Source organism: Pteropus medius, unplaced genomic scaffold (assembly GCF_902729225.1).
Source record: "Pteropus medius unplaced genomic scaffold, Ma_sr-lr_union100, whole genome shotgun sequence".
In the NCBI taxonomy this organism is placed as follows: Eukaryota; Metazoa; Chordata; class Mammalia; order Chiroptera; family Pteropodidae; genus Pteropus; species Pteropus medius.
In genome coordinates this window covers 3,208,899-3,228,343 of record NW_024348533.1, presented here as the reverse complement: position 1 = coordinate 3,228,343, position 19,445 = coordinate 3,208,899, and the positions used below count along the sequence as shown (strand labels likewise).

The 19,445-nt window shown below is 54.2% G+C and overlaps 1 protein-coding gene across 2 annotated transcripts in view; it reads right to left on the bottom strand.

Moving 5' to 3' along the window:
- The window catches only part of UNC5A (unc-5 netrin receptor A), a 58,831-nt gene that overhangs the window by 15,496 nt on the left and 23,890 nt on the right, over window positions 1–19,445 (bottom strand). The gene's annotated exons all lie outside the window — the stretch shown is intronic.

Genomic DNA, 19,445 nt, shown 5'->3' with positions numbered 1-19,445 from the left:
TGTCCCCCTCTGTAAAGTGGGGGAAGAAGCAGCCCCCCTCTTCTAAAGTGGAGAGATGAACGAGACAAGATGAACTCCCTGGTAGGAGTTCAGGGATTTGGTGAGGTAACCTACTACCCTGGAGTCCGGGGGAAGATGGAGGGAGAGCGAGGCCCCAGCCGGGCAGGAGCCCCTCCCTCTGGTGCTTCTGGTGAGTTGATCCCTATTCCTGGCCCCTCACACAGTAGGAGCTCAGAAAATACCAGTGAATGAAGGAGACGAGGTGGCAGACCTACGGGAGAGGCCCTGGAAGGCTGGGTGCAGGTGGGCTGCGGGGCAGGCCCGGGCAGGATGGGAGCCAGGAGACTGTCTGGGAGCCTGAGGGACCTGGGCCACGTCCCACCCTTCAAGGAGACCTGAATATGGGTTTCCTTCTAATTTAACTGAAAACCACAGCCATCCCACAAGTCATTTGTTACTAATTACACAGGTAATTGGCTCTGAGGCTTTGGCAGAGGTAAACCCCACAGCAGTCTGACAGGCTGCTGGACCAGCAGGACTCCTGAGAGGGTGGGGGTGAGGGTGGAAGTGAGTGGGAGGATGGAGTGGGGGCACCCCCAGCCTCCCCACCCAGCTGCCCACCAAACAGGCCCCTGACGGCCTGGCCTCCCTCAGGGCTGCAGTGATGTCACAACCAGTACACACTCACAGTCCACGGCGCAAAAAGGGAAAAATCGGGCTTCAGAAACCCATTCTGCTCCCTGCTAGTGGTGACCCTGAATGAGTTACTCTTTTGTCATCTGTGCCATGGAGGTCCTGTCTGCCTGTGGGAGAGTCTGGAGATGCCTCACAGAGATCAGACTCCTGGCTCCACTACCTTCCGCACAGAAGGCTCCCAATGGGGAGACCTGGCTCCCTGGCCTGGACCCCATCCCCCAGGGGCCTCCACGCTGCTCTCATTTTCTGCCCACATAGGGACCCTCTCTTTCTAAGGTGGGAGTCCGCCCCCTTCACCCCAAGGTCATAATTTAGAGGAGGGCACTTGTGCTTGGTCCTGTAGAAATGGGCCGGGCAGGTGAGCTAGAAATGCCTGCCAAGCGGCTGAGAAACGGGGTGCGACTTCAGCAAGCCCCTCCCACCCCAGCCTGTTTCCTTGCCTGCAAAGTGGGGAGATGGTACTCAATAAATGTTGGCTGCTGTTAATACCCAGTGGTTTTGCACTGATAATGGCAAAGGTTTTCATCTCCCTCAGCTCAGTAACCCACATAGCAATCTCTTCAGGGGCGGGAGCTGATGAGGAAACTGAGGCACAGAACCAGCAGGCGCTTTGCTCTTTGGATGGGGAGATGGGGATGTAGGCAGAGGGGAAGAGCCATCTAGACATCCTATAAACGAGGACTCTGAGGCCAGAGTGGGAGTCACTTACTCCAGACCCCCCAGCTTTGGCCCTGGACTCACAAAATGTTGAGGGATAGCCCTGTGCTTCTTTTGTTGTTACATATGCTCTTCACTGTCACTCAGCAGCCACTGACCCAGGCAGTGGGCTCAGCCAGGGTAGGGCTGCATTGGGCTCAGGTCGCAAGGTCCAGAGAATGAAATGGAAGGCGAGCTCCAGAGGGTGGGCCTGGAATGGGGAGCTGGTAAGTCCAGTGGCCTCTCCAGACATTTATCAGGGAAGCCACAGCATTTCTGTGGACCTGGGGCCAAGCTTTACCCCTTAGCAGGGGCCCCAGAGGGCCTTGGAGGCAGGTGTCACAGGCTCCAGAAGGGCATGGGAGTCCCCAGTGGCAGGTGCCGGGTCTGCCCAGGCCTCACCTGCAGAGGCTCAGTGCGATGGCCTGTGCTTGCCTACTGGCTGGGGGCTGGGTGGGCAGGGGCCCTGGCTCACGATGTGGGCAGAGGGTGGGTGTGTGACCCTCCAGCCTCCCTATCGATCACTGCACCAAGCATTGCTCACGTCAGCCGCCCACTGAACCCAGCACAATCCCTCATGTCTGCATTTAACTGCTAATGAAAAATAAATGTACTGTGACCAATAAGGGACATAGCTCACTTCTCCGGGGCTTCCGTCATACCACGTTGCTGCGGCCTCCCCTCCCAACCCAGGGGGTACATTTATTGGGTGGAACCTAAGAGGTACCCTCCAGGTTACAGCTATGCCCTCTAGCAAGGACACTCTAAGGCTATGGGTGGTGGTAGATTCAGGCCCCATTGGATATTCTCTTGAGGCTACAGAAGCTGCCTGGGCAGCAGAGCTGGCCTCCTCTCCCTTTGCCCCTTGAGCCCACTATGCGACCTCCACCCTGTGGTCAGCACTTGCAATCTGCCTGACGCCTCACCATCCCAGTTCAGCCTCTCGCCTAAACTAAGGCCCAGTGTGAACCTCAGGCCTCTCTCCCTCCACATCATAGGCTACTAGAGTGAATATACCTTCTCTTTGACATGAAACCTGTACTCATTCATTTATGGAAGATAACGCGAAGCAGTGCACGCTCACTGCCAGGTGATCTATGGTCCTTTCAACAGAGCATAAGCTCTCTAGTTTGCTGCAGTCCCCACCACTCTCTATTATCCTACCCTGGGTCTGCTTCTTCTATTTCTGTGGTCTGCCTTGCTCCCACAGGCGTTTTAGGATGGTGCCAATGCCTTTGGTTGATATCCCTGAGCCTTGTGTTCTGGCTCAGTCAACTCTCCAGCCTTCCTGTGCAAAAACATCCACTGATCCCTCCTAGGCAATGCCTCCCACCTCCAGGTCTTTGCCCACCATCTTCTCTCTGAAACACCCTTTCTTCCTCTTCTGGCAGCACTTTCCTATGTTCTCCTCAGGAAAGAGAGGTCCCGCACCTCACTCTTCTAGGAAATCACACATACCGTTTAACCCTCTCTGCATCTGGGGTCTGTCCTCACTGGTACTGGAGAAGTAAATGAGTGGCTAAGGCCTCTGTCCCCACCACCAGACTCAAGGCTGCTTAGTCTGATGTTAGTGATTGTGGACTTGGAAGTGGGGTGTCCATTGCCTCTCCCTTTGGGGCGACTGAGGTGACGAACATGGAGGGAATGCTCTGCCAGGGCAGACACACTAGGGCTTCAGGAGGGCAGACAGGTGCAGGGCCCACTGGCTCTCTGGGCCCTGCCACATCACGAACCCTACCCCCAGTTCTCCAACCACCACGCCCAGGCCAAGGCTCTCCCGCCCTCACAGGACGTGGCCCATCTGCCTGCTGGAATTCAGTTAGAAGACCTCCTTCACTTACTAGCAGTTCCCTAATGGCTCTTGGTCACCGGGAACTGCAGACGGGGCTGTGTGCACACTCGGGCGCTGAAGTGGGAAGCCCACTTCCAGTGAGCCCTAAGGCTAGCCCGCTGGCCCCCACCTGTCTCAGGAGGGCACTGGCTGCCCAAGTCAGCCCCAGAGAAAGGCACCCTTTCTCTGGCCGCTCTATTCAGGGTGGGAGCAATGCTGGCCCTGGGAAGACCATGCGTGTATGTGCGTACGTGTGTGTGTGTCTATGTGTGCAGGGAGGCTGGGGTGCAAGAGGGCATAAGAGACCAGTGGAGTAGACCATGATGGTCCTATTCTATGTAGCCCATCTGAGGACTTCCACCCAGCCTTTACATTTCAGCAAATGTGCCACCTCCTCTAGGAGGTCTTCCTGGATGTACACTGTCACCTGCCTGAGTGTCCACATTGTCCCCTGTGCCTCCCTCCAGGGTATATACCACATTCAGAACTGGGGTGGATCTTTTTGTAAGCTGACTCTGCTTCAGGCAGAAGCCCAGGCCTGGCTTGGATACTGATGGAGCATTTGTTGAGTGACTGAACTTATTCTCCCTTGAACTTTGGAAGGTCAGACAAAAGGTGGCCCTTTTATTCTTGTTCTGCAGGGGGACCTGGAAGAGACAGGGATCAGCCCACAGGCAGAACCACGGCAGGGAGAAGGCTCCACACCCCAGGATGCCCCTGCCACACCCCGACATGCTACTGCTCTGAGGTTGAGCGCCCCTCCCTTTTTCTCACCTGCAGTCTGGGAGGATAAGACCCGCCGTGTAACTCTGAGGCCCAAGGTGGGTGTGAAAGTGCTTTCAAATGTTTTATTTTTAAAGGCACCACAAAAATATGGGGTGTGATTAATCAAGCTATTAATGAACTTGTATTTACTGATCGAGGACTCGGTCCCTGGGAGCTAGGTAGGAGGGGTGGGGGCAGGGCATCACACCACTGCTTCCCAACCCTGTCCACCACCAGCAACTTTCATCCTCCCAACAACCCGGGTTGAGGGCCATAGCCATAGCAAGGGGGTGAGTCAGCAAGGTCTCATTTTTTCTACTTCCCTGAGAATGTTCTAGATTTGAAATGGGTGAAGGAGGGGGCCGGGGGCCCAGTAGCTTCTGTTTTTTCTCCTTTCTGCTCACGCAGCACTGGACGCCCTTACCTCACGTGCCTAAGCTCTCAGCTGGCCTTGCCCGAGATGTGCATTTGGTAGGTCTGCTTGGGGCCGGAGTATCACACTCCACAGGTCCAGGCTGTGAGAGTAGAATGCCACAGGCTAACACACCATGCCGTTCATCTGGTGTTGGAGGTCCTGCTGGCCCAAGACCTGAGCTGCCACTTGGCCTTGCCTCTAGGGACCCCCTACCTGTATGTCCTATTGGGCGGCATCTTGACTGTTTGCAATTCCTCAAGGGCTTGTATAATTCTGTTCCCAGCTCTATCCCCCTCCCCCTTTGGCTAAACACCCCCACCCCACCCAGGCCATGCAGTCACTCAATCCAGGTGGGCTGTCCCCATCTCTGGCCCTAGAGGTGAGCATATGACATTGACTGGTTTCCAGATGGGCAGGTCACCCCATCTCAACAGATGAGATCCTGGGATTTGGGATGGGCTGCTGGAAAAAGAAAACCCCTTTCCGCTGGACAAGTATTGCAGGCCACAGGGAGGTCAAGTGAAGGGGGAGGCCATGCATAGGTCTGAAGTAGGGGCTTGGAGAGCAGAGGCAACCAGAGAAGAGAGGAATTGACTCCTGGCAAGGTCGAGGCCTGTTAGTCCACAGATTCCTTTCTTTTGCTGAAGCCAGTTAGAGTGAGGACACTTTCACAGCATTGATTCACTTGCCCATCTGCTATCTGCCTGGGTGACTTCTACTTGACCTTCAAGGTCTGCTCAAACATCCTCTCCCCCAGGAAGCCTTCCCAGACCCCCAGACAGAGCTGGCCACACTTCCTCTGAGCTCCCATAGTCCCTGAGCAAACTCGCCTCAGCGCTTCACACATCATATCGTTACCATTTATGAGTCTGTCAGGGCCTTGAGGACAGAGACTGAATGGTGACATCCTCCCACCCCATCCTTAGAGCCTGGCCAGGGTCTGACACAGTGAATGCCCAGTGAGTGTTTGCTGAATGAATGTTGAACAGTGTTTCCTCACTCAGGAAGAGCCCAGAAAGGAGGGTTGAAAGTAGAGGACACACTTTCAGATTTGTCAGGGAGCCAGCTCTGCTCATTTTTCAATCAATCAATCAATCAATCAATCAATCAGTTGACCAGTCAATTCCAGAAACTAGTGTTGGATCCTGGGGAGGCAGAGGCTGATGTGCAGGATCTGGGGGAGGCAGACAGGGCCAAGAACCATGGCCAATGGTGGGGGAATGGGGATTGTGTTCTCCTGCACCTCTGCATCCTGAGATGGCTTCATGAGCTATTATTTTTTAAACACGGGACATTCTTTGATGAGGGAGCTTCACTCAGGGGCTCTGAGGAGCAGAGCCGGAATCTGCAGTTGTCAGACAGGAAGACAGCTATGGGGGTGGGGGGGTGGGAGAATGGTGGGTGGGAGGGCTTGGTGACAGAGCTGGGGGCCACATGAGCCCTGAGGTTCCAGGAGGCAACTCAGGCATGGACCTGCCTGGAAGTAACGACCCGGTGCTACACATCAGAGCATCAGAGCAAGCTGGGGAGCGTACCACAGAATTCTTCCAAAGTCAATACTTAAAAACCTCTGTACTGCCCACCAGCTGCTTCCCAGGGCTCGCTGACTGCTCCAACCTCCTCCCTCTCGTGTAGACCACCTGTTTCTCCACTCTCATTTTCCTCATGTGGGGCACACCCTGCACCAGGACAAGGTGGGTCAGGACTGGCCCGCCCCTCCAGGGTCTCCAGGAACCCATCAATACTTCTTTCTTTTCCTGGCCCCTTGGCCCATCCCTTAGTCATCTCCCTGGCCACTGATCTCAACAGCAAGGGCTTATGGGAGGGTGGGGGCAGGTCCGAGTCCAGGCTCTTTAGCCCCTGGTGTGTTCGGTGAACGAGGGTGGGGTCGACCGCAGTCTCTCTTGCCTAGGAGTGTGCAGAAAGTGGAAGTGACCGGGTGGGGGTGACAGCCCCTCACAGTGTCCCTCGGAAGGAAGGGCTGCTCTACCGACCCATTCTCACACACACTTGTGCATGGCACTCTGGTTTCCATGGTAATATGTGCGTGAAAGTGTCAGAAGCAGCAGCAACGTCCTCAAGATCGTAGGAAAGTCACCCTCTTCCTCAGTGAGCTCCAGGGGCCTAGTCACAAGGACAGACACAGGCATCATGAGGAGGACATGCGTACGGGCTAAACTGCAAAGGACAAAGAGAGCATTGGGGTGGGGGGCAGCACCACCTCACCAGCTTAGAGGATGGTCACACTGAGTGGGGTGTGTGGCAAGGCCACATGGCCCACCAGCTATTACAGACCAGGCAGCTGCACTAAAGTGCCTTTGACTCTTCTCTTGTTTTGCAGATGAGGACCTTGGTGAAGCTCAGGCCTTGCCTGAGGCAACCGAGGGCAGAGTGGGCTCTCGTCACCTCCCATCCCAGGCCCGATGGGGCTCTGGGCGTATCCTGGAATAGTGTCTGACCCCACCCAAAACACCACCCTTTGCTATCCCTGTTTCTTAAACCCTTAAAGCTGATCCCAGCACTGGGCCTTTGCAATGGCTCTTTCCACTGCCTCTTGCTCTTCCACGGTTGCCCCTCTTTTATCCTGAAGGTCTCAGCTCCAATGCTGCCTCCTCCCAGAAGCCCTCCATGACTGCCATACCCCCACCCTTTTCTCAGTCTGTTCTCTTCATAGCATTTACCATCATCTGAAGTCATCTTGTTACTCTCTGTGTCCCCTTCCCCTGAAATGGGTCATGACAACAGGGATCACACCTGTCCTGCTCACTGCTGTAGTCCCAGAACCCAGCCCAGGGCCTGGCACATAAAAGGTTGATAAACATGCTCTGAAAGCACGAATGAACAAATCTGGATCTTCTCACTCTGCCCAGAGCCCACACCAAGTGTCACACCCCTGCCATCACTCAGAGCTCCCAAGCCCACAAGTGAAGGGGACTTCAAAACTACCAGGTTGTCTGGGGGAGAGTGCTCTGATTGGGGGACAGCTCCCGGGGACCCCCTCCCAGGGTCCCTTCCCACCCCAGGGCCTTGCTTCAGGCCAGAGAAATAGTTAATAAAGCTGAGGCCTAAATAAGCATTTGATTAACAAACGATAAAATAGCTATTGTGTCCTCGAATTAAGCTGTAATTGTGGCTGATAATTGGCTGGTTAGAATTTAATAAGCTGCAATTAAATAGAATGGAATCCAGGGTAATTATGTGGTCTCACAGCCCAGAGAGAACTGGGGAAGGAAAGCTTTCTCTTGCTTTGGAATCTTCTGCTGGTGCAGTGTGTGTTGCTGTGGGCGTGTTTCTGGTTTGGGGTGTGTGTGTGTGTGTGTGTGTGTGTGTGTGCGTGTGTGTGCGCACACGCACACATGACAGGCCTCCTCTACCTTTCACCTGGCAGATGTGGCCAGGTGAGCCTGGCCCAGCCCCTTCACCATCACTTGGCATGCAGGCTCTGAGCCCTGTGGCAGCCTGTGGCAGCCCCAGCTGGAAGAGACATAAAAGGACCCCTGGCACAGTTCTCTGCAGGAGGGTGGCCCGCCTGTCTTCCTAATGAGGAAACTGGGCTCAGACAAGGGACGAACTTGTTCAAGGTCACACAGTGATCAGTGCCCAGGCTGGGCCTGATTCTCAGATTGCCCACGGATCAAGGGTGACTCCCACTGGCTAGCAGGCTGGAGGATGCCTCCGCCAAGGCCCCCACCGGCTCTCTAAGCACCCTTCCCCATTTCCATCTACGTCTTCCACCACCTAAACATAAAGGACGGTTCGACTGTTCCATACACACACACCCTTAAGACAAGGTGCCCAACACCCCATCTCCCATTCTGTTCTTCCTCAGCTGGCCTGAACGTCCACCTGAGGCCCTGGAGGCTGCAGAGCTCCCTGGTGGCCTCAACCCAGCATGCTGCGTCCCCCTCCCCGCAGGTGTTGCCCCCAGCAAGTCCGTGGGGAAGATGAACGGCATCGCCCAACACGCCATTTATGACCCATCAGCATTTTTACAACATTGCCGGCAATTAATTTAATTAAAGACCCTGTCCCAGATATGGCGGCATTTCATATCTCACTGGTTTAATGGGAGCCTGGCCAGAGCAGGGGCTGGGGGTGGTCCAGGAGCGGCTGCGGTGTTCCCCAGCCTGGCTTGGCTCGGTGTACACAGGGCAGGGCAGTTGTGGCCCTGGGATGGAGCCTAGGACAAGAGGAGACCACGTAGTGACTTGCCATTGGGAAATACCACCCGCAACCACCACCAGCACGTTTACACCCACACAGGCTCTCACACACATACACATGTACACAGCCATACCATTACCACTTTCTTATTCAACCCTCACGACGATTCTAGGAGCCAAAGAACTATTTTAAAACTCCAACTTCCAGGCAGTGAAAACGAGGCACGGGGAGGTGGAGTAAGTGGTGAGTGGTGATGGATTCCTCTGCAGGCAGGCTGGTTACAGGGCCCCCACGCTCTTAACCAGGACACAGGCGGTTGGCCAATATGCGATGGCTGCAACGTGCCAGGCCCTGCACTAGGCACAGGCCACACAACAGTTCCTGAAACAGACTCCAGTCCCTCTCTGCCCCACGGAGTGTCTTGTGGCCACAGCATCACCAGGGAAGTCCTGGGCACAAAGCGTCCTGGAATCACACTCACCACACCAAGCCCCTGACACACAGACCATGCGCACCGCTACTGCCCGCTGTCTTCCAGGCTAAATTTGGCTGGGGTGGCTGATGCCCCTACTAGGGTGGTGACTTTGAAGCACAGGTCATCATCAGTCATCCTGTGACCCCATTCTCACTGAGCCCATCTGGACCCTTCCTCTTCCAGGGACTCACAGGAAAACCCAGTCACAGATTCAGGATCTACTGGGAGTGGCAGTCGCCAGGCACACACCCCAGCTCCTCCTTTGCCACTCCCCCAGCCATGCAACTGCCTAGCTGTGCTTTGCCCTGTCCTGGGGCCCCTGCTTCCATGCCACCCCCATGTCAGCCTCCCGCCCATGGCTCCGCAACTAGGGCCCCCGGCCTCCCTTACTGCTGAGCTTGCTCCTGACACTTTCCCTGCCTCTGGATGCCCCCTAGGACCTCACACTGGTTGTCTACTATTGTAGCCCCTGAGTGCCCCCCCAGCCCTCCCACCCACCTCCATCCCCCTCATGGCCTCCCAACTCATTCAGCCCCAGTACCTCCAGCCCTCAAAATGTGCCCTCCTGTTTCTGCCTCCTGGCTTTGGTGCTGTCATCAACTATATCAATACAACGTTATTTCTAGGAAGAAAATCTGATCCCACACTTCAAACCCCTACAACAGTTCCCACTGACCGCAAGGTAAAAGTTGGCTCCCGCGCCCCCGACACATGTTCCCCACCCCATGCAGTAGCCTCATCCCTAGGTACTGGCTCACACCCTGCAGCCAGCTCAGTGCATCCACTGGGGCCCTCTGCCTACACGCCGGGCCCTCTCCTCACCCCAACTTTCCCCACACCTGCAAGGCACCCTGCTCACTCCCAATGCCCCCAGACCTGTTAGCTCATAATTTGGCATCCTCCGAATGCCCTCCTCGGTTCCTCTGTACAGGGGACACACAGCTTACTCCTCTGGCTCCCTGGCTGAGAGACCATTATCTGGCTGATGCAGGCTGGTTGTGTGGGGGCCGCCTCCTCCCTCACCCCCAAGTGTAGGCAGCAGGCCCGAGCCACCACTTCTCGGGAGTGTCCAGCTCAGATGTTGGCAAGTTGGGGGTCAGTGACTGTGGTTGAGTTGAAGTGTTCTTCCCCACTATTTGAAAGCTTTGGAGGTGGGCAGTGTGTCATTTCTGTCCCTGCCAATGACTAGCCCAGGGCACATACTGAGGGCAGGGGGCAGAGATCTCAGTTGGGCAACAGGAGACTGGGTCTCCCGTCCCCACTCTGCCTCTACCTGGCTATGTGGCCTTGGGCTAGTCGCTGTCCTCTCTGGGCCTTAGAAAGGTCAGCGGTGGCAAACTCAGGTGCCTTCAGGGACTGGAGAAGTGGAGTGAAATCCCCGTCTAAGGGGTCAGCTCAGCTCAGCCAACTGCTGCCAGCACACGCAGGCCAGCTAAGAGGTGCCAGATGTTTTTCTTTCTGGGGAAGTTGGGAATCCATTTTTAAGTGAAACTTCCTGTTTAAAATGTTGACAAGTAATTTAAACATTTAAACACTGTGTGGGCCAAACCAGTTGGCAGGCCAAAGCCATGCTGGACAATGTATAAGGTCTCTGACTTTACAAATTTAAGGATTGGGGTCACAGCAGGGCGCAGAGGTGAGACTCCTCCAACACTGCTCTTTCCTCCTGGTCTCTTCCCCCTCCCGCACTCTTCCCACCCTCTCCAGCACCCCATCATCCTGTCTTCTCCCTGAGACCCCTCCTCATCACAGCCTCCTGAAGGAAGTCCCTTGGCTTCTGGGAAGAGGCTGGAGGGGTTGTCTGTCCATTATCACAGGTGGCTGGGGTTTAATCCTCAGTACAAGCTATACCCTTGGCTGAGCGAGGGTCGCGGGGCCTAGAAAGAGCTGCTCCCTGCTCACGAAAGCAGTGGGGTCAGGAGAAGGGGGCAGACTGTGGGCTGGGGGCTGTCCCGCCTTCCCTGCCTTTCGTGGGGCGTCAGATCCTAACCCAGGAGACGGCTACTGGGGACAGAGACACAGGTAGGTGTGTGGGGGTAGGCACTCCACAGAGAAGACCCTCTGCAATGACCCCCCCAAAATCTGGGCAGGCAGAAGCTCAAGTCCGGATGCAGCCTTCCGGCTGGGAAGAGGGTGTCTGGCCATGCCCACTATAGCCCCCGACAAGACAGTAATGAGCCCTCACCCCATTTTAATTACCCGCTGTCCAAATAATTACCAGCTTGTTTATTTCACTTAATGGCAGTCGTAGTTTTTCTCCTGATATTGATTTCATGTTTTCCTGGTTTGTTCATTATCTTTCCTGCCCCTTTAATGGGCTCTGAGGTCTTGTGGGGTGGAGGAGAGGGGGGGCTGGAGGAAGTGGGGGGAGGGGGGGTGGAGGGGTGCAAGGGAACACAGAAGAAAGAGAGAAGAGAGGTGGACTTGGCCTTGCTGTGCAGCCTGAGGCAAGCCGCTGCCCTCTCTGGGCCTTGAATACCAGAACCTCAGATACCTACACAGTCTCTCATCCTTGATGTAATGAGGGTGGGATGTTTTAAAATGAAAGGAGGGAGAGGGCAGCAGAGGAGAGAGAAACTGGTGTACCCCTCCCAAGGGACCCTAAAGAGATGGGCAGATTCAGAAAAGTATGGGGAAAGAGAGGGCTGGTGGGGAGAGACTGATGCCAGAATGAGGTGAGGAGCGGGGAGCTCCTAGAGACCAGCTTGGAGGAGGCTGTAGTGTGGAGGCCACTGTTCAGTTGGGCTTGAAGGGGACTCCTTTTCTCCACGTCCCTCAGGTCTGGTCAGGGAGCGAGCAGGAGCCTCTGCCCTCATGAAGCCCAGCCCCACCCTGGGCCTGACCTCCATCCTCTGTCTCTGCCTCACCTGCTTGCCATCGTCATGGAAACATGGGTGATGCTGTGGTGTCATGCGGGCCGTGAAAGAGCAGCTAATTTCTCTGATTTGCAGGGGGCAGTAAGGAGAGATGGGGGCAAAGGATGGGGGAAGGGCCAGGGCCTCTTTGGGAGAAGATTTAGAGCCTCTTGAAGGGGTCATTAACTCTTAATAAATCACTAATAATTGCATGAATATTTAAATCTTAATAAAAAAAAATAGGGGGCCCAGTGAGTCTCCGTGTGGGTATTTATTGCTATTGGTCTGGAATATATAAAAGTTGGTATCTGTCTGATTGAACTGCTGTTATTGCCACAGCTAAATGGGTAATTGGGAGTGAGAGACGCTATCAGGGGATATAAATTACGTACAGTAAACCGAAGGCATTAACTGAGGGTTTATTATCAATTATCTCTGTGCTTGTTCCCCTTAAAACGAACTTTAAGTATATTAATGAGAAATTTACAGGTCTTAATGAATCGAAGGAACACAGAGGCTGCTGAGGACGCCCCCCCACCTTGGCCCCTGTTCCCTGGTGGGGGCCCCCACCCAAGGGAGGCCCTAGAGGAGGCTCACGGGTCGGCATGTGGGCCACACATACCAGCCGTCCTTCCTGGACCAGCTGGATCAGCGATCAGTCCCTGAGGCTGGCCCTGCCCCTCTCTTGAACCCAGAGAGGGGCGCTGGGCGGGAATGGGGGTCCCAGCTATTGTGTGTAGAGTCTGAATTCAGCCGGACATGGACATGGTAAACCTTCACGTGCCCCCAAAACGAGAATGCGGGCACTGCCATTAGAGCAGCACCAACAGAGTGTGAGGGGGTGGGAGCTTGGGAGGGGTGCACAGCTGGGCAGGGGGTGGGAGTGGGAGTGAGGTGCCCCAGTGGAAGCTCTGAGCGGGTGGGCAGAGCCTTTGTGTAGCGGCTGTGTCCACCCCCTGCTGAGATGTTTGTGCAGCCCACAGGCCAGCTCGCTTCAAGGTCAGCATGACCTCCTCTGAGCCAATTCACCACCCAGCAGCCTTGGCTCCCTCTGGGGCCTCCGCGACAGGATTGTATCTGTTCACCCTGATGTCCTCAGCCTCTCGTGCCAGGCCTGGATTGGCTGCCTGGATTTACTAAGGAGGGCAAAACCCAGGCTCCTCTCTTAGGAGCTCGCCCACTCGTGGGAGACAGACATTGGCTAGATGTCAGAGCAGTCCAAGGTTACAACTCTTAGTCAGCTTTCTATCAGAGAAGCACTGGTGACATGAGAGTATATAGGTGGGGGTCTGCTCTGAGGCATCCAGGAAGGCTTCCTGAAGGCAGAGTCACCAAGCTGAATAAAATGCCTCAGTGGCCCAAGGGTCTCTAAGGATGCTCAGTTCTCCTCCATCGAGGACAAGAAAAACACTTGTTTAACTCTGCCCCTCTCCAGCCTAGGTCCTATCTCTCTGGGCCCCAGCTCTGCCCTTCGCCCTGCTGCTGCTCAGCCCGAAATCTGGCTCTCACCTCCATCTTTCCACTGAAACCCTTTCTCCCATTTACCAAGGACCCGCTGTCTGATTCAGGCGTTCCTCCTGGCCTCGCCTTCAGGGCTCTGCTGAGCCTCCGGCCCCTCTACCCCTCTTATCTGCTTTCTCCTCACTCCTGGAGAATAGCAGGCTTCGACGAGGACCTCAGGGCAGAAGGCAACAAAATCCCTCTTGCAGGACCTCTGGGCCCATCCCCACAGGACGGTTCCTCTCCGTTCTCCTATGTGGCCATCCCAAGTGGTTAGCTCCCTATGAAAACAGCACTGTCACTGCCACAGCTGAAAACCTGCTGGATCTGCCTCTTCTGTCCCTTTTTCTCCTGTCCCTTCAGACATCGTGGGCCATTGTCCTCTCAACTCACCATCTAGCCCCCAGCTTTTCATCTGTTTTCCCAGCACCCCAAGCTCAGTCCTGCCTCAGAGCCACTTTACCTATAGCCCTTGATGCTGTTCCCACTGATGCCGCAGCTCACTCCTCATTGTTCAGATCTCAGCTCGTGGCGCTTCCGCAGAGAGGAGTGCCCCCGGCACTCTCTACCTGATAGATTCCCTGGCTGGCTTGTTTCTTTGTTGTCCATCTGTCTGGAACTGGACAGGAAGCTCCAGGAATGTATGGCCTGTCTGTTTCATTCACCTGGAGTGGGGTCTTGCACACCAGAGGCCCTCACTACATATCTCTGAGTGAAGGAATGAGGACATTTCTGGAAGGCCTGCTCCATGCCAGGCCCGAGCCCTGTGGGCTTTTGGGATGCTCACCATCCCAGGGAATTTTTCAGGCACAGAATGGAGCAGGTGTGCCCTGCCTCAGGGACAGTGGAGCAGGGATGCGGGCTGCCTTGGGGAAAAGGCAGAGGCCTTTCTGTGTAGTGGGGAAGGGCTGTCGAGGCTGGGGGAACAGCAGAAGCAACGAATTTGAGGCAGGCCATGTCTGGTGGCAGCATGGGTCAGATTAGAAAGGGTCTGAATCTGTGCTAGGACACTGAACATGGGAAAGCAGAAAAGGTTCTGGAGCAGGGCCTATGGGATCGGAGAGCTGTAGAGATGGCTCTGTTGTGGAGCAGGAGGGTGAAGGCCATCACCCCACTACAGAGGGGGCCGCCTGACCTGGAATAGGTGGCTGGAGAGGAGGAGCGATGTGAAAAACATCTGGGGACAGGGTGAGGAGAGTGGCCATCCTGGCTGGGAGGGAGGTGGGGGAGCAGAAGTGACTCCATCGTTTCCTGCTTGGTTGAGGGGTAGATGGTGATGTAGCCAGGCATGACTGACTAGAAAAGTCTTGGCCCACTGCTCGCACTTGGGGGAGGGCCAGACTGGTGCCCTCTGGCAAGCCGAGAGAGCCAATAACCCTTGGGTCTAGCTGCAGACCCAAGTGTGTGATGACCGCTGTCTGTCGAGAGCACTGGGCCTAGAGTCCATCACCGGATGGAGCTCTGACCACCATGACTCAGTGTGAGCAGAGCAGGTCTCGGGTGGGTCACCGAGCCTCAGCTCTGCTTAGCCTCTATCTCCCAAGAGGCTAGGCTGGCTTTTAGGGGCTGCAAACCCCTGGTCCACAGGTTTAAATCTACATTTAAAAATTAGAAAATTCTACCTCCTGTTGAAGAAGTGGAAGCTGGGGCCATGCCGGGCCCATGCTCCCGAGCCATAGCTGGCTCTGCTTTTTAGTTGACCCAAGTGCCTTCTGGCCCTTCCCTCGCCAACCTGCTAGAACCGGTGGGTGCCCACGTTGGGCTCAGACTGGCCTCTGCTCCCACATCTGTGGGTGAAAATAAACTTCCCTGGACAGGAACAAGGAAAGCCCAGAACAGAGCAAGACTGGGCATTGGTGCAGACACATACCCACATCCCCTGGGATTCCAGGGGAGAGGGGGCCCCATGTGCACTCCACACCCCACTCAGAGAACCCTGGTGCCCATGGGATCCCAGTTCATTTTAAGGACATGACACGGCCTGGCCTCCGATCTGTCTGCTAAAACACTTCCATCAGCTTGGCCTCGAGTTTAGTTACAGCTTTTATAAAAAGTGCTTTTATTCCTCCAAACATAGACCCATTCGCTTAATTCTCTCCAGCCCTCCGCCTCATCTCCACGCCCCTCTTCCTCCCTTCTGCCTCCTGACTGTAAATAATCCTGTCCTCAGTGCCTATAATTAGCCCCAAGTAGAATAATTCATAACAAACTTTATTTCTTGTGGCATCTTTCTTGCTAACGTGTCACTGAGCGCCTCACAGGATCAGCAGGAGGGAAACCAGACTCAGGAAACAGGCGAGCGCCCTCCCTATGTGCTCCCCACGTGTCCATCCGCGACCACGGAAGCTGCATGGGCCGAGGAGACCCTTCATGACCTCCTCCGCCAACCTGGGCAGGAGGCTGGGTGCCAGGGCATGGCCACAGGTGTGAATCCAGAGATTCTTCCATGTGTAATCATAATTGTACCAGTAACAACAACAACAATAATAATAATAACAGCAGCTAACGCTATGCCTGGCTCTGCTTTTTAAAAATCAGAATTGTCTTTTTTTTCTTCTACAAATAAATCAAAACTACCTCCTTTAAATCTATAGTCGGATGCATTTTGACAAATGTATCCACTACAATCAAGGTAAACAGTTTATCCCTTTGCAAAACGTCCCCTGGAGCCCCTTTGCCATCAACCCCGTCCTCCAAACCCCAGCCACCACCGATCAGCTTTCTGTTGCTGTTGTTTTGCCTTTTCTAGAATGTCACAGAGATGGAATTATACAGTCTGCAGTCTTTTGTGTCTGGCTTCTTCCACTTAGCACCATGCCTCTGACACGGATTGTTGTTGCTGGATTTAGGAGTTGGTCCCTTTTCACTATTGAGCAATATTCCACTGTACGTGTGTCCCATGGCTTGTTTATCCAATAGCAGAGCTATTTTTAGATTTTGGTGATTACAAAGCTGCTGCAAACTTTTATATACAGGCCTTGGATGCACATCTTTATTCTCTTGGGAGTGGGATTGTGAGAGCATACGGTAAGCATGTGTTTAACTTGATTAGAAATTCTTTGTTTAACGTACTATATATATTTATATATAACATCTAACTTAATTCTCTCAACAACTTCGTGAGTTAAGTACTATTATTATTCCAATTTTATAGGTGACAAACTGAGGCTCAGAGAGGTGAACTAAATTGCTCAAAGTCACATCACTAGACACAGCAGAGCCAGGAGCTTGGCTCCAGAATCCGTATCCTAAGGTCCCTGCTATACTGTCATTCATAGCTCTTCCGGGCTCAGCTTTGGGTGAGTCTCAGGGTTGTGGGCTGAGCTCTGACCTGGGAGCTGAAGGCCCAAGTCTGAGTCCCAGCTCCCCAGCTGGCCAGCAGTGGGCCCGCACAAGTGCCTCAGACTCTGGTGCATCCCTGTCTAAACAGTACCCACGAGTGCCTGCATCACTGAGCAGCTCTATGGCTCAAAGAAAATAAATTGAAGCAGACATTTGGTGCCCTCTGCAACTTTAGCTTCGAGATCATTACCATGCCATCCTGACCCCAGGACCTTACAAGATTAGTGGAAGAGACAAGAACGGTTCCTGACACTCCTATTGCCAGCCATGGCTTTCAACGCACAAACAAGTCACACTGCATCCATTCAATGCCTAGTCATTCATCCCCCTCTGCTATAGACTAAATGTGTGTGTCCCTCCAAATTCATATGTTGAAATCCTAACCCTCAATGTGATGGTGTTAGGAGGCAGGGTCCTTGGGAGGTGACTAGGTCATGAGGGTGGAGTCCTCATGAATGGGATTAGTGCCCTTATAAAGAGGTCCTAGAGAGCTGCCTTGCCCCTTCCACCATTGAGGACACAGGGAGATGGTCATCTGTGAATAGGAGGCAGACTCTCACTAGACACCAAACCTGCTGTCTTAATCTTGAACTTTTCAGCCTCCAAAACTATGAGAAATAGATTTCTGTTTATAAGCCACCAAGCCTGTGGTATTTTGTCATAGCGATTCAAACAGACTGAGACACCTTCTCTCTGGAGGACGGAGTCTTTCACTGAGGAGAACAAAGCCCGGACACTTAGAGTGAGAATGTCGGAGAGCAGAAGTGCTCCCCACCATGGCCACTTGAGGACAGTGGGGGCACCCATGAGGAGAGTATGAATCGTGAAGCAGGATGTTCACTGCAGCCCCACGCCCACCTTTGCAAGGCCATCAATGTGGGGTCACCTGGGCACGTCTCCCTGTCATCTGGTCCTGTTTGGCCCATTGCAAAATGAGATTTCTCTGAAGTTGGCTGGGACATAAAAAACAACCCTTGGTTAGCGATTTAGAATATGGAGGTCAGGGAGGCCTGGGGCCAGGTTGGGGAGGAGCCTACCTCTTGTCCTGCCCAGGAGCTCCCTCCAGAAAGTGCTCAGAGGGCTCATGGGGGACAGAGAACCCCCACCTGTCCCATGAGCCCTCAGCTACCCCAAGCTTTGGTCTAGATCGGCAGCCCCTGGACAGGGTGAGGGTCCCCGTCGAACAGAGAAAGAGATCACCCCCTTGCGGAGCCTAACTTGTTATTAAAACAAGAGCATAAAAGGGAAAGTGCTGATGTGAGTGTTACCTTATTGAGGGAAGCTGTAAGGCTTGGTGGTGGGAATGAATAATGGGTCTGGCCCCTCCCCAGACTTACAGCCCAGTCCCTGTCACTGCACCCTCTCACATCTGCCACCTCTAGCTCCTCTGAATTTCTTTCCTCCTCCCTCTGACACTCAGCTTCAGTCTCCTTTTCCTTAGACCAGCAGGTTCCTTATAAGTCCCTCTTCTCCCACCAACTCCTCCACCCCTGGCCAACGCCAAGGAGGCCTGAAGAAGGTTACCACTGAGGAGGAGGTAGTGAGGCCACAGTGGGAAAAGGAGGGCAGGGGGCCGCCTGCATCCTAGTATCTGCTCTCCCGGTGCCCACACAGACCTTATCCAAGTGCTTCCACTCTCAGGCTAGGCCACCACCTCCATGCACATCCTCTTTTTTCCTGTCACATTTAAACTGGCCCTGCCAAGGCAGCTTCAGGGGCAAAGACTCTATCCATGGACTGGGCAGGTCCAAGCTTTCATGGGAGCACTGGCAGAGGACAGCCCAGGCTGTGTGGACCTGAGCACGAGGGACAGCCCTGGGCCTGCCCAGCCAGCCCACCCTCCTGGCCTGCCTGAGGCTCAGCGATGCTGTTATCCCACCCCACTGAGCCAATGCGACAACATCCATCCATCACTCAGCTCCAGCACATGTGCCCTGGGATGCATGTCCACTCCCTTCATCGCCTGTGGATCAGGGAATGGTGAGAATACAGGAGGGAGAAGTAAGCCAAGTGCTGTGAGAGACCAGAGGCAGACATGACTCCCTGAAAGAGTGACGGGTGTGTGTCAGGAAAGCAGCAGCATTTGAGAAAGGCCTTAAAGGGTATAGTAGATGGGACAACAGGGAAGCAGCAGGAGCAAAATCACAGAAGCAAAAAACAAAACAGCGTGCTCAATGATTAGACATCTGTTGACTCCTCTCCAGTTCTTCCATTCTCCCAAATAGCAGAACCATTTCTTTGGGTGATCCCCTGTTTTTCCATATTCGGCTATGTGGTTTGGGTGAAATGACCCCCCACCAGCTCCAAGAGTGGGCCCCCTGATTGTCTTCAACCAGTCATATTTCCTGCCCTGGTGACTGGTTTGGGAAAGACATGGGAGCCAGTCGATAAGGACATTTGCTCCCCTGAGTGGTGGTGGGGAGGCGAGGATGTGGGGGCTGGGCTGCTACAGTGATTTTGTTTCCAAGACAGGGAGGGTATGGGGTTGCCAGGGGCTGCCTTGAGGAGGCCACAAATGTAGCCAACACCAGAGAAGGCAGAGCAGAGGCACAGAAAAAGCAGTTCCAGAGCAATGTTGTTTGAGCCAGTGGATCGAGCTTCGCCTGAAATCAGCTATACCTTTGGGCTTTCCAGTTACAAGAATCAATAATATCCACTTACTGTTTAAGTCTGTTTGAGTTGAGTTTTCTGTCATATTGCAACCAA